Source organism: Tauraco erythrolophus, chromosome 9, assembly GCF_009769465.1.
Source record: "Tauraco erythrolophus isolate bTauEry1 chromosome 9, bTauEry1.pri, whole genome shotgun sequence".
NCBI classification, from domain to species: domain Eukaryota; kingdom Metazoa; phylum Chordata; class Aves; order Musophagiformes; family Musophagidae; genus Tauraco; species Tauraco erythrolophus.
This window is the reverse complement of record NC_141473.1, coordinates 23,075,923-23,088,278: the sequence shown is the minus strand read 5'-3', so window position 1 is coordinate 23,088,278 and position 12,356 is coordinate 23,075,923. Positions and strand designations below refer to the sequence as shown.

The 12,356-nt window shown below is 46.4% G+C and overlaps 1 protein-coding gene across 1 annotated transcript in view; it reads right to left on the bottom strand.

Moving 5' to 3' along the window:
• TLL2 (tolloid like 2) overlaps nt 1–12,356 on the bottom strand; it is a 96,947-nt gene that overhangs the window by 61,499 nt on the left and 23,092 nt on the right. The window lies entirely within an intron of this gene.

Here is a 12,356-nt window from a genome sequence, read left to right as displayed (position 1 = left end):
AGGGATGATCAGCTGGGATTCCTTGTGTTACTCGTGTTTATAGGTCTGGCTCTCAACCAGGCACTAAGGTGGGGGTGTTCGCTCTTTGTTAAAGCCTACGTGAGGGACAACCATTGGCACTTCCCTAGCTAGTATGAAGGAGCTCACTCAGCCACAGCTCATACCCTGACTGAGACGTCGCATCCGCACCATCCCCAGGCTAACAACATGCCTAAGACAGGAGGACAGTGCTGAAGCCCTCAAGCTCAGCAGCGTAAATCTAAAGGCTACAGTTCTCAGTCTGCAGGATCTCATAAACGTGGTTAGCCCTCAAGCACACTGCATCGGTGTAAATCCAAGCTGAGCATCAGCCTACCGTTTCCACTTCAGTGGAGAAACACCAGTTATTTGTCCCTTTGTGGATCAGTTACCCAGATTTAACTTTGCGGAGTTTTTGATTTTGTAAAAATCCTTGAGTTTCAGCCAGAAGCCATGAAAATAAGGTAAATAAACTGATACCTCAACATTCACAGCTCAGAGAAACAGACTGGAAGTCATTTGAGTGGAAAAAATCATAGTCTGAGAGTATCCTGACCCAGTTGATGCTGCAGTGAATAGTTACCATTTGGGGAATTTGAACAAAATAAACACAGGCAATGAAGCAGTTGATCAAGCAGATCTTTCACAGATAACAAACAGGTTACAAACAGACCTGTTAAAACTCATATGAGAAGCCTGCATAGGCTGATGAAAAATAATAAATTAAAAAACAACAACAACAAACCAGAGCAGATTAATCAGTGGTACAGTTCAAGAGAACTCAGTCAGCCAGACAAGAAGCAAGGTTGAGTCACTGTCTGCAACAGTAACCAGATTTGATGGAATCATTTTTTCTTCTCTTGTTAAGTCAACAACATCTACATTACTTGTGGGAGAAAAACATCCCATTGCTACACTAGCAACCTCACTGATCAAAGTATGTTAGGCCTGAGAAACCAATGGGTTTTACTGATCATCGCACTTCTACTGCCAAGACCAAATGAAATATGGACCTTTGCCTGAATATCAGAAACCTACAATCAGATCTGTGGCAACTGAATTATGAAATGTTAACTCAGAGAGTTTTTTCTGATGCAACACGGCACTGGTTCTGATGCAGCACTGGCCTCCTCTACGCTGCATCTCAGCACCTCCACCAGTACAACAGCATTTGCTAATGTCACTGTTTCAGGACATGGGAATGGCAAGAAGTCTTTGCCTGCTGCTGGGCACGTCCCACCTACCACAAACTGCCCCAGAGCAGCAAAGCCCTGGCATGAGCGGAGTGGGACTCAGATGCTTCCCCCTTTCCCTGGAACAAAGCTGTCTCCTCCTGGTTACCTGGCCACAGCAGAGGAATGGGAGACAGCCTCAAAGAAAGCTGGCTCTGGCTTTTTGGTTGGGTCTCCTCAACAGTGCTACCAAACCCCAAAGTACAGAAATATGGCAACAGCTCTAGAAGAGACCATAGTTAGTGCAGACGAGCCTATACATCGACTGACATCAACTATAACTAGAATAGAGCCTCCGTTTGCTACACAAATACAGAAGTCAGGCTCTCCCCAACTTCTTGGCAATCCAAGCCCTCAGAGAAGAACCTAAAACACTGTCAGATCCCCATCAGCTAATAAATCTACCAGCATGGCCAAATGGCAAGCTAATTGGGAATGGCCAGAGGAAGAAAGCAGAGACGTATGCTCCTGTGACTGCAATTTGAAGACATTTTATCCATCCAGAGAAACTATTTGCTCAGGAGAACGTAGCAGTCAAGGGGCAGAGACGCAAACAGCATCCTATGCCATCTGATCCCCTCCCCAGTCACGTATTGGTAAGTCACTATTATACCAGCCAGCTAGATATCCATTCCCTACCCTCCTGCCAAACCTATCATCCCATTTCAGCCCTAAACTAATGGCCCCTACCTTGGGCTCTCAGAGACTCTTTTCCATCAGCACCATATAATTTGCTTCTCAGGCTAAGGTTGCCCATACCAAAGCACAGTTTTCAGGGCAAACTTGCAGCATGGATTTACATCAACAGAATTGTTACATTTTCCTTTTCCAGCAGTTTTCTCCCAGCCCTAGCGAAGGAATCTCTTTCTGTTACAAAGCCATACATCATCCTGAAAGACAGCCCACTACAAAAGCTGAATTTCCCTAGTATTTATTTCCAGCTTTCTGCAGTCCCAGCATGCTCCAATAGAACAGTGATTTATCACAGTCCCAAACCAGCTGAACAACTTTCCTTGCTGGAAGTCCTGGCTGAGAATACTGCACTGCAACTTCTCCTGTGCTGTCAAAGGCTCCTTCCAAAAGGCACACAAACCTGAAAGACGCTTGCTTCCACCCCAAGGGAGCCATCCCACAGGAAAGCCCAAGTACTTTATTTTAAAGGGTCACAAGTTCAGAGACTGCTGGCAAAGGAAGCATCTCAAAGCATCCCTTCTGATTTCCTTTACCAAAGTCTCCTCCTTAATTTAATGTGGGAGGATTTCCAAAAAAAAGAAAACGAAAACAAACAAAAAAAAATGAAATTTCCAAAGAGCAGGCTAACAAACTGGGAAACCAGTATTTCTCTTGGCAGAGAGCTCTGAAGCGTACAGCCAGGTGCAAACTCTTAACACTCGATGCAACAGCGTGCCAGCTGTTCTTTAAGAAGATGCATTAATCGCGCTGGATAGTAAGAAGAGAACAGCTCTTACTGAGGTTGATAGAGCCAATATGAGACAGTTTGCTTCCATGCTGCACCAACCTGTGTCAACCACCCCGAAACTTTAACCTCACCACGTCCCAGCATATGCAACCGGACAGCATTTGTCTGTTGGGGCAAAGGGCAAGAATGACTGTGTTTAACAAACAAATTCAGCACGCAAATGAAAAAAAAAGCAGCCTGGCAAGCTGTCTTCATTTTCAGCACATTTCTTCCCCAGGAAAGCAGTCCACACGCGAGTGTCTGCACTGTGTGTGGAACACAGAGGTGCCATGACGCCTGAAAGGTATGGCAGATGGCACTGGGAAGGAGAACACCTCCTTCCAGGCAGAGGACAGGCTGAACAGTTTCTCCAGGTGCTTCACACACAACCAGAGTCCAAACCTACCAAAATCTTCACAGTCCTCATATTCCACATTCACTTTTTTGAGGTTTTTCTGGCAGGCTTCCACTCCAAAGCAATGGGACGGCCTAATGTGTCTTCTTTATAAAATCTTCACCGGTCTTCCCTGTAAATCACCTACAATCTGTTTTTTTCCCCTCCCAACACCCCCAAAGCAATTCCCTTCTCCCGTTCCCTGCTTGTATTTTCTCCTTTCCCTAGGTCTGAGTTGCACAATCTGATTTCAGGGGAGAAAAATAATTTTGCTATCTCTTATGAGAACTCAATACAAAAGTGTTCACAACAGTTTAAAATACTCTTTTTTTCATGAAAAGTGTGTTTCATCCAGGTCTTTTATCAAAATTCTTATCTTTTCTATTTTTTTTTTCCTCAAAGTAGGAAAAAAATATCACAAAGAAAAGCTTCTGGTATTCAGTCAGAAAACTGATTAACATTGTTCCTAAAAATACATCTCAAAACATAATGTAATACTGTGATTTGTTAAAAACGGACTGATCTCTAACACTTCAAGACAAATACCCTAGGACAGGTATCCTTCATCCCCTCAGCTCCAAGTTTATACGAGAGCCACTTGAGCTGGCAAAAGAAGAATATAATTCCACGCTTGAGGAACATCACCCGATGTCTGCATTTGAAATGATCTCCAGCCACCAAGCTGGAGCAAAACTTTCACCCAGTTCCTTGCCACGACCCCATGCCAGGAAGCCCCCACTCCCGCACAAGGGTATCAGCATAGGCCATAGATGTACGCTGATGACAGGGATCAGCAAAGCAGTCGCCCTCTGGACGCTATGGGAGGCTACTGCAATTTCCCCTGTAGCACCCTTCAGGACCAGCTGTGACAGAGATTCACAAAAAAAGAGGCCTTGGAAACAGGCATATCCTGCCTGCCAAGAAAGCTCTCTCCATCCCACTCCACCTCAAACACAGACTGTTTCACCGACTGAAGCTTTTATTAAGAAATGGCAGGGCTTAGGGGCTGAATGGGATCTGAACCTAGATTGAGGACTATGCCCTCTAACTTGAGCCAAAGGAGCCCTCTTTCTGTGGGGCCAGAGCCACACTAAGTTAGTGCGTGTCATCAGCTCGAGGGTCTTGTCTGAGTTTGTAGCCAGCTGGCACAGCTCACGCTGACAGACTTAATTGCAGTTCTTCCAGCATAGTTTTAACACATGGACTGGAAGGACTTTACCCTTGCTCAGCAGGTTTCCCACAGAGCAGTACAGCAATGAGCATGGAAAACAAATAGCAATGATAACCCAAGCAGGTGCCTCTCATTTCATCAATACTCATGACTCAAACTCAGTTTTTGCTAGTATTCACAGCCTCTATGTGTAGAACGGTTCTCAAGCAGGGATACCTCATAACTACTCGTGCCAGTGCAAAATATTCAAAGAAGAAATGTTTGCACAATTAACCTTGGCATCTCCAACTTCGTGAGCAGATACCACTGTCAAGCAACCCAGGTAGCAGACTCAACTGTATCACCCAAGTGACAAGCCACGCTGGCTATTTGTGGCTCACAGTGCAATCAAAGGGTATGTTTTGAACCCACCCATGAGATAATCATACATGTATTTGCAAGGGACAATGTCTATCCCCACTCAGATCTCTGCTCTCCATCGTCTGTGTTACTGAAAGATCCTAAGACACCAGCTCCTCTTGTTCCAGAGGTGACTGTACCATATCCAAATAGTACACAGGAAAAACAGTGTCCCACCTTGGCCATGTGAGCTAAAGGCCAGGAGTGCTGGCCATATGCAGACACAGGTAGGCAATAACGAGTGCCACCTCCTGGCAAACAACAATACGAACATTCATGCACCAGCAAAAACACACAAGTTATTTTTGAGCATTTGGTGATGCTTCCCAATCTGGCAGGTCTGAGAGCTGGGAGATTTAATTTTCAGGGCTGGCAACACTTTCATTAGGGCTAACACTCTGCCGTCTAAAAATAAATAAATAATTCAACAGATCAAAGTGCGTTCCCAGCATCTCCATATTTCTTTCTTTGCAGAAAGACGAGGCTGCTGCTGCTGCTGAACCGCCTGCTGGCACAGGAACCAGTAGAACAGTATGCTGAAGTATGCTAGGAAAGATTTACACCTTGAAGAAAAAACTCAGCGCATTCCTTTGGGCAAAGTAACAACTGTGTCAGAGGGAAGAGCAAAGCCTCAGAATAAGGCAGAAACCAGTGAAAGAAGAGAGAGAAAAAAATCTCAAACCAACCCTTTGGAAATAGGGCCAGATCCTGAGCACTGAACACTCGAGCCAAAGGAGGATGGGAATCAAGCAGCAATAATGAGTAAAAAAAGCATCAAGACTGCCATATTCAGCCATTATGTCTTCATCTGGATCAGTTTGTTTCTCCTTAGTAGGAATGATCAGAAGTTTCCCAGCTTTGGGGATGAGCTGGCTTGAAGGCTCTGCTGGTAAACCCATCCTCACGGCAAGGGTGTCTGGAGCCAAAGCTGGTGTCTGGCATTAACAGGTTTTCCTGGCAATAGGGACTTGGCAATTCAGTTTTCATTGGGCATGAGTTCCCATGCCCAGAGAGCACGTCTCGTTTCAGAAACCAGTTTCAATATGTGGAGGAATGTTTAAGAAAACACTCCACTTTTAAACCACAACACATACTTCAGAAACATCAAAACCTGCTGGGAATCAGAGTCTGAATCCCTGTTCAGCCTTGTGCAGAACCTGACTTGCCTAAATTATCACGTGTAGTGCTCCCACAGCACTCTCTCTTGGGAAGTTATCTGCAGGAGACCAAATTAGGCCAGAAATTCCAATTCACGTTCAATGAATTTCCTTTCCTGGAAAGTGATGATGCAGGAACAAAGAAATACTTTGGGCTTGAGTTTGTCCAAAGCCGCAAACATACATGTCAGCCTACATAATGACCAGCTTTAAGGAATGATACATGCTCTGCCTTGGCTGAATATCATGTTATTTTAACCAAGAACCAAACAATTCAGTGGCATGGATTACAATGCCTGCCATAATTAGGTTAGGAGAAAGATCTTTTCATTTAATATTCATGACTCTCCAGCTGCTGGTTGCTTCCTCACTCAAGGTCTTCCTCTTCTCCAATCGACACGGCAGCCACTCGAGTCCATTGATCTATGAATCCATACAACCAGCAATGCAGGAGGGCATAGGTGAACACAGAGCAAGAAACCATGCCACAGGCAGCAAAGCAGCTCCCTCTATGGGCTCTTAAATGGTTAAACACCTGCCTCTTCATAAGAAAGCACTGCAGAAGGATGTCTGGTGCCCAGTTCTTCAGCGTGTCTTACAGGGTTAAAGATGCTACTCCCCTGTAATCCAGTGTGCAAAACCCAAGGGACTGGCTTAACCCCTCCTGTTTCCATGCAAATTAAATTTAGTTATATGAGCTTTATAACATTTTTGCTCTCTCTGCTTTCTGCTCTAGGTGACGGTGCATGTCTCATGGCAATACTGTACAAAGCAGAGCTTTGGCTGTGCATCTCTGAATTGTTCTCCCTGAAATCTCTACACAGTCTGCAGAGTGCCTCTGGGCCACATTTCACATGTAGGCAGACAGCAGACTTCAGGAAGAAGCTATCATGGACACAAAAACGTATGTATTTTGATCTCCCAACACGGAGATGCACAGAGCCACCCCACAGGCAGCTAAATTCACTTGGAGACCTCACTCCTGTGCAAGCAAAACCAAGCTCTGCAACTCTCTTAGCTGTCCTCCTGCCCAGCCAACCCTGTCTGTCTCTTGATGCCTGAAGGACATCAGGAAGATCCCCTTCCTGGGAAGGACATCAGGAAGGTCCCCTTCCTGGCTCCTGTCCAACTCCACCATGGCCACAGATGCTCCGCTCTGCTGAGAAGAGGGCTCGATTTCAGCACCTTCACTTCTCACAAGCCAGGAAGGGCTTTCAGGCGCAGCTAGCTCCCAAGTGCAAGCAGTGTGATCCCACTCTGTGCCACCACCTCAAAGTGAAATTCTTCCTCTGCAGACTCTGCCAGCTCAGCATTCCTACCTTTCACCTTAGTGTTTAGCTCTCAGCTGAATACTACCCCATCCCATCCATGCCTGGATATCTCTCCATTTGCTATTGCTTAGTGTTTGAGGAAGCAGTCTGCACATAAGATAGGCTAAAAAAAAAATCCCATCTTTTACTGCATTGAGCCAGTGGACTATGAAGCAATACTCCCTCTTTGAAGCATCCAAGGATGATGAGAAAGCACACATTTTGTGTCTTTATCTACCTCCATCCGTAAGCTGAGCAGCTAACACCTTCCCAGCCTATAGAGAAGAAGGTGCAGGGAAATTGCTTTTAAACCAGGCTAATGTTCATAAGTCTGCCTGTTCTCCAAGTCACACAGAGTTCAGAGCTACATAGAGGAAAAGTCAGCAGTGACTCAGAACAACCTGGTATCTTCTTTTTAAGCCAACAGCCTGGCAAGATGCCCTTGCCAAAAGCAAAACAAAACAAAAACCAAACCTCTGATTTGCCAACTTAATGTAATTTAACCAATTCAACCATTGTTTCTTCTGTCCTAGCTGGTTTAAGAAGTGCCAAATTCAGCATTTGCACTAAGCTGCAATCACTTTCTCCTCTTCTTGGCCCAATCAATTACAATTGATTTTAGAAACATCTAGTGCTGGCCTTGCATCAGGAGACTGTTATACATACACATTTTTTAAACAAAAAAGTTCTTTTCTGCAGTACCCCACAGACAGGTGCTATCAGCCATCACAGCAATAATGTACAATAAACAGAAGTCAGGCACGGTCATGGTGCTTACATTGCCAGTAAAGCAGGAGCTGCTGCATCCAATTAATCCAAAGCTTCCGCCTGCTCTACATCTCCCAGCCCTGCACCAGTGAGCATATCAGTAATTTATTATGAAAATCAACAGAGGAAACAAACTTCTAGGATTGCCAGACCTTGGACCACTGGGCAGACAGCAGAGCTTTCCCCTTACAACAGCATGGTGGGTAGAAACTCCCTCTTACACCACAAAGCATTTAACACCCCTTAGAGTGGGCTGGCACAGCTCCTTTTCAGAACGACAAGAGCAGAAAGTTTCATATTCAACCAGATTTAAGGGAAGCTCTGGCATCAAATCAAGTAAAGATCTTCAAGGGAAAATCTGGGAGGACATGCTCTAGTCACAGATTGGTAGAACCTGACAGGTTGAGCTGCATCTCAGCTCACAGGAGCTGGCTTCTGAAACTCCATCACAAAGGCAAAGCCTTAGTGTCTCCAAAGCCTATCCCAGAGAGGTAACAGGAAAGTAATACAAAACAGCCCCAAAAAGTAGCTGGTGCAAGCAGGAAAAGCCTCTCACAAAGACAGCACTGATCAGGTGCAGCTTTTCATGAAAAGTACAGAAGGGACACAGATGGCAGCTGGATCACGATGCAGAGAAAGGGGAGCCACATACAACTCTCTCTCTGTTTGGCAGTTAGCAAGTGGTCCAGACAAGCCCTGGCTTCCTATAGCTTTTGTCATACCCTGCTCAAAAGTTATTCTGACTAAATAAAGGCAGCAGACAGAGACGAGAGACCTAGCCACCAGCAATCTCCATCTCCTGTGAATACCTCCACCTTGCACTGCATACAGCTCTCAACCTTAGCAGAAGTGGGAACCAAAAAACAAAAACACAAGCAGACAAAAGCATTTTGTGGTCTGATCCTAAATGACAGGACTCAAAGAGCACGGTGGCACTACTTGAGGGAAGCAGCACCTTCCCCAAGTGCCTGTGAAGTGTTCCTCGTTAGCTCAACCTGCAAGGCAGCAACGCTGGCTTGGAAGTCCAGCATCACTTCAGCTGCCCTTTAAGAGCAGGAGATGGCAAGGTTCTGGGTAATGAAATCGAAGAATGCCTTTGTCAATTAATTATGGAGAAAGCTGCACCACACAAGCCCCATCTCACACCCTCCATCATTTTTGCAGCTCAATATAACTTTAATTAATCTTTCCTTTGGCAATTTGAAGGAAGGGTGAGCACGCTGCAAACACCCACTGAGTATAAATTGATTTCCTGTTTTATAGTCCTCTTTCCCTCCCTATTGGCCCTGCTATGATTTGTGGCCCTTCACTCAGAGGCGTTTCTTCCACGCTAATATAATCCAAAGCCCCAAGCAACAATCGCATCCAGAAAAGTAACATTTTGCACTGCCGATTGCTTCAGCCCTGCCTCTGCCCGCACAGAGCGGATTCTCTCCTGCCCCATCTCCTCCCTCCACTACAAGAATTCAAATCAACCACCTAATCTCCACACCCGCAGCATTTTGGCCTAAAAAATTGGCAATGTTTTTGTCCTAAGTAACTAAGCTATCAGGTCCCCACGGTTTCCTGCCTGCAGTTTGTAGCAGTGCATCTTAATTACCAAAGGGCTAAGGCAAAGCCTGTTCCGCTCGCAGACACGACCTCCTGGCTGAGGTACCAGGCTGGTCTTGTACTCCAGGTATCTGGACCTAAAATCAGAAGGTAGGAACACCAAGTTCAGCTGAGCTGCCCAATAACTAGCCCCAGGAAGAGACACCACCTCACCTCGGGCTTGTGGAGCTGAACGCCAGCTCTTCAGCAGCAAGCAAACCGCAGCGCACAAGCCACATCAGGGGTAGGCAGGAGAATAAGGACAATTGAGTGTGGCCCAGCTATCTGGCAATGGAACAAGCTCTTTTCCAAAGGACCTTCACCTTGTGGGGGACACAGGCCCCAATTTTCAGCAGTCAACCATGTAAGGCTGGGGGAGGTTAGCGATCACCCGCTCACCCCAGTGTCCCCTCAAGGACAGGCACAGGGACTAGCTGCTAGCAGTTTCTGTCTCAGGCATCCAAGTCCCTGTTCAACACTACTTTCTCAGTACCATGGGTTAGGAGACCTTGACCTAAATCACTGCACCCCTCTCAGCAGTTGCCCAAGAGCCTTTCTGAGCCTTCTGGCCACCAGCTTCACCCTTCTGAGAGGGGACAATCCAGGTCAGACCTTCTCCTCCGGTAATTCCCATACCATGGAACTTGCCCTGGATTTATTCCTTGAAATTAAGTTGAGGAATAATAACTTCAGAGACAGCAGAAGAAAATTTAAGACTAAAACTGCTGTAACCCTACACTTCATTTGGAGTGGTTCAGTGGCTAAGCACTGTCCCCCCACTGAGGACATTTCACCAGCCATGCCCACAACACAGAGTGAACCGCTACAGTTTAACAGCATCACTTGAGGGATGTTCTTCCTTCAGGTGTCCACTTCCTTTGCAAAACCTGCCCCTTTTCCCTGATGCCCTGAGTGTCAAAACTTCACTGTTCTCACGCCAGGCAATGCAGCAAGGGAACAGGTGACCCCAGACAGGCAGGAAATTCACTGCCACCTGCCCACCCACAGAAGAAACAGGCTGATCACAAAAATGACTAGAAGCAGAGCTGTTAGCTGAGCTGCGCCCTCAAAAAAGGAAGCCAACAACCTAGGCCTGCTTGGAGCAAACTTTAAGGCAGGCAGACAATTTAAAACCACATGGTCCTGGATGAAAGGGGGCAGCTCATGATAGATCACATCTATTCAAGGGCCAGGCAAGGAAAGCAAACATGGGCTCATTTTACTCATTGTTCTTTTTCCACCAACACCAGGAGAGGAGTGTTGCAGCACTGTTGGAAAAGAGAAGAGAAATGGACAGCAGGCAGGAAAGAAATAGGAGCTATTTACAGAGGATGGCTAATTTGAGCTGTTTACAGACCTCCCCTCTGAGAGCTCAAGGATGGGAGGGTTGCAGGGGGGTGGTTTTAGCCATTAAAAATACAACGTGAGAATCCATTAATTTTCCATAGAAACAATGTCGTCATAGAAGCGAGACAAATCCGATCAGTCATGCAAATGTGCTGATGTTAAATTCTCAGGCCGGGGTGGGGAATTTGGATTGCCATAAACACAACAATGAAAAGATCAGAATGAGATCAGCAGCCAGTGGCCACGGCGCTGCATGGTGTGGTGGGGGCATGGGATGTGACCAAGGGCACCTCCAGACTATAGCAGGGTTCATGCCCTAAACCAAGCATAGGTGCCCTGAAGGACAGGTTAAGAAAAACCCACTGTCCGTGTATGAGACCTCAGGAACTGGGCAAACACCACAGTCCTGCTCTGCAAACCATCAAGGACCTCCACAGACCACTGAGCTCACTCCAGCCATGAAAGGCTCAGCACCCCACAGGACCGGGAACCAAGCTGCAAAAATCACTGTGTCAAGGAAAAGCAAGAGGTGATGGCAGAGGAAACAGGTGAGTGTGTCTCTTAGCACAACACAGCAAAGCATGAAGCGACACGAGGTTAGGAGAGAAACCAATGACACAGGTTGGCTGCATAAGGCACCAGCACTGTCCCAGGCACATGCTGAGCTGTGAAGCAGTCTGAAACACAGCATTTACGTGGCGTTAATAAGGGACAAAATTTAAAAAAAAAGCATTTTTTCCCTCCCAACAACAACAAAAACACAACAAAAGGAGACCAGCGGATTTTATCTCCTTTTCTCTCTCTTTCCTCTAAAACAATCAAACTTTACAAACCCTCCCCAGAGGAAGACACTATGAACGGAAAATTACAGCAGCACCCCAATCAGGAGGAGTGGAAATCGCTCACCCTGGCAGCAGAGCGCAGCCCTTCCTTGTGAAGAATCCAGCCACCATCCTGGACTGGCCTCGCCACAAGTATTAGGAGTTAAAAATAACCTTGCAAAACAGAGTGCTCCTCCCCCTGCACGCAAAACATTACTAGAGTAATGCCTGCAACAAGGATGCTTCCTGGCAAGTCTCACCACAGGCAAAAATGGTTCAAAGAAACATATGAACAACGCTAAAAAAAAGGAGGAAAGGTTAAAACACATCGCAAGAGATGTTTCACCCAGGTTCGTCCGTAACCCAAAATATCAATATTCGGCCCAAACAGCTGTTTGGTTCATCTGCTAAGTTTGAAAACACGTGGGTTTTACATCTGAAGCCCCTGATGCTACAAGCAAAGGGAATCCCCCCCCCAGAGGGGCTGCCTATGCTCGCGGGGCAGCTGCTGGGGCCCACCGGCCTGGGGAAGGGCTCAGCCCATCAACACCCAAGACAGGGCACTCACACCTGGGCTGTGCACCTCGGGGGAACTCCCCGTACCAACAACTGGCCCAGGAACAGGCACTTGCCAAGTAACTCACCTCGGTCACAGAAATCTGACCTCTAGCACCACATAATCCGAAGAGG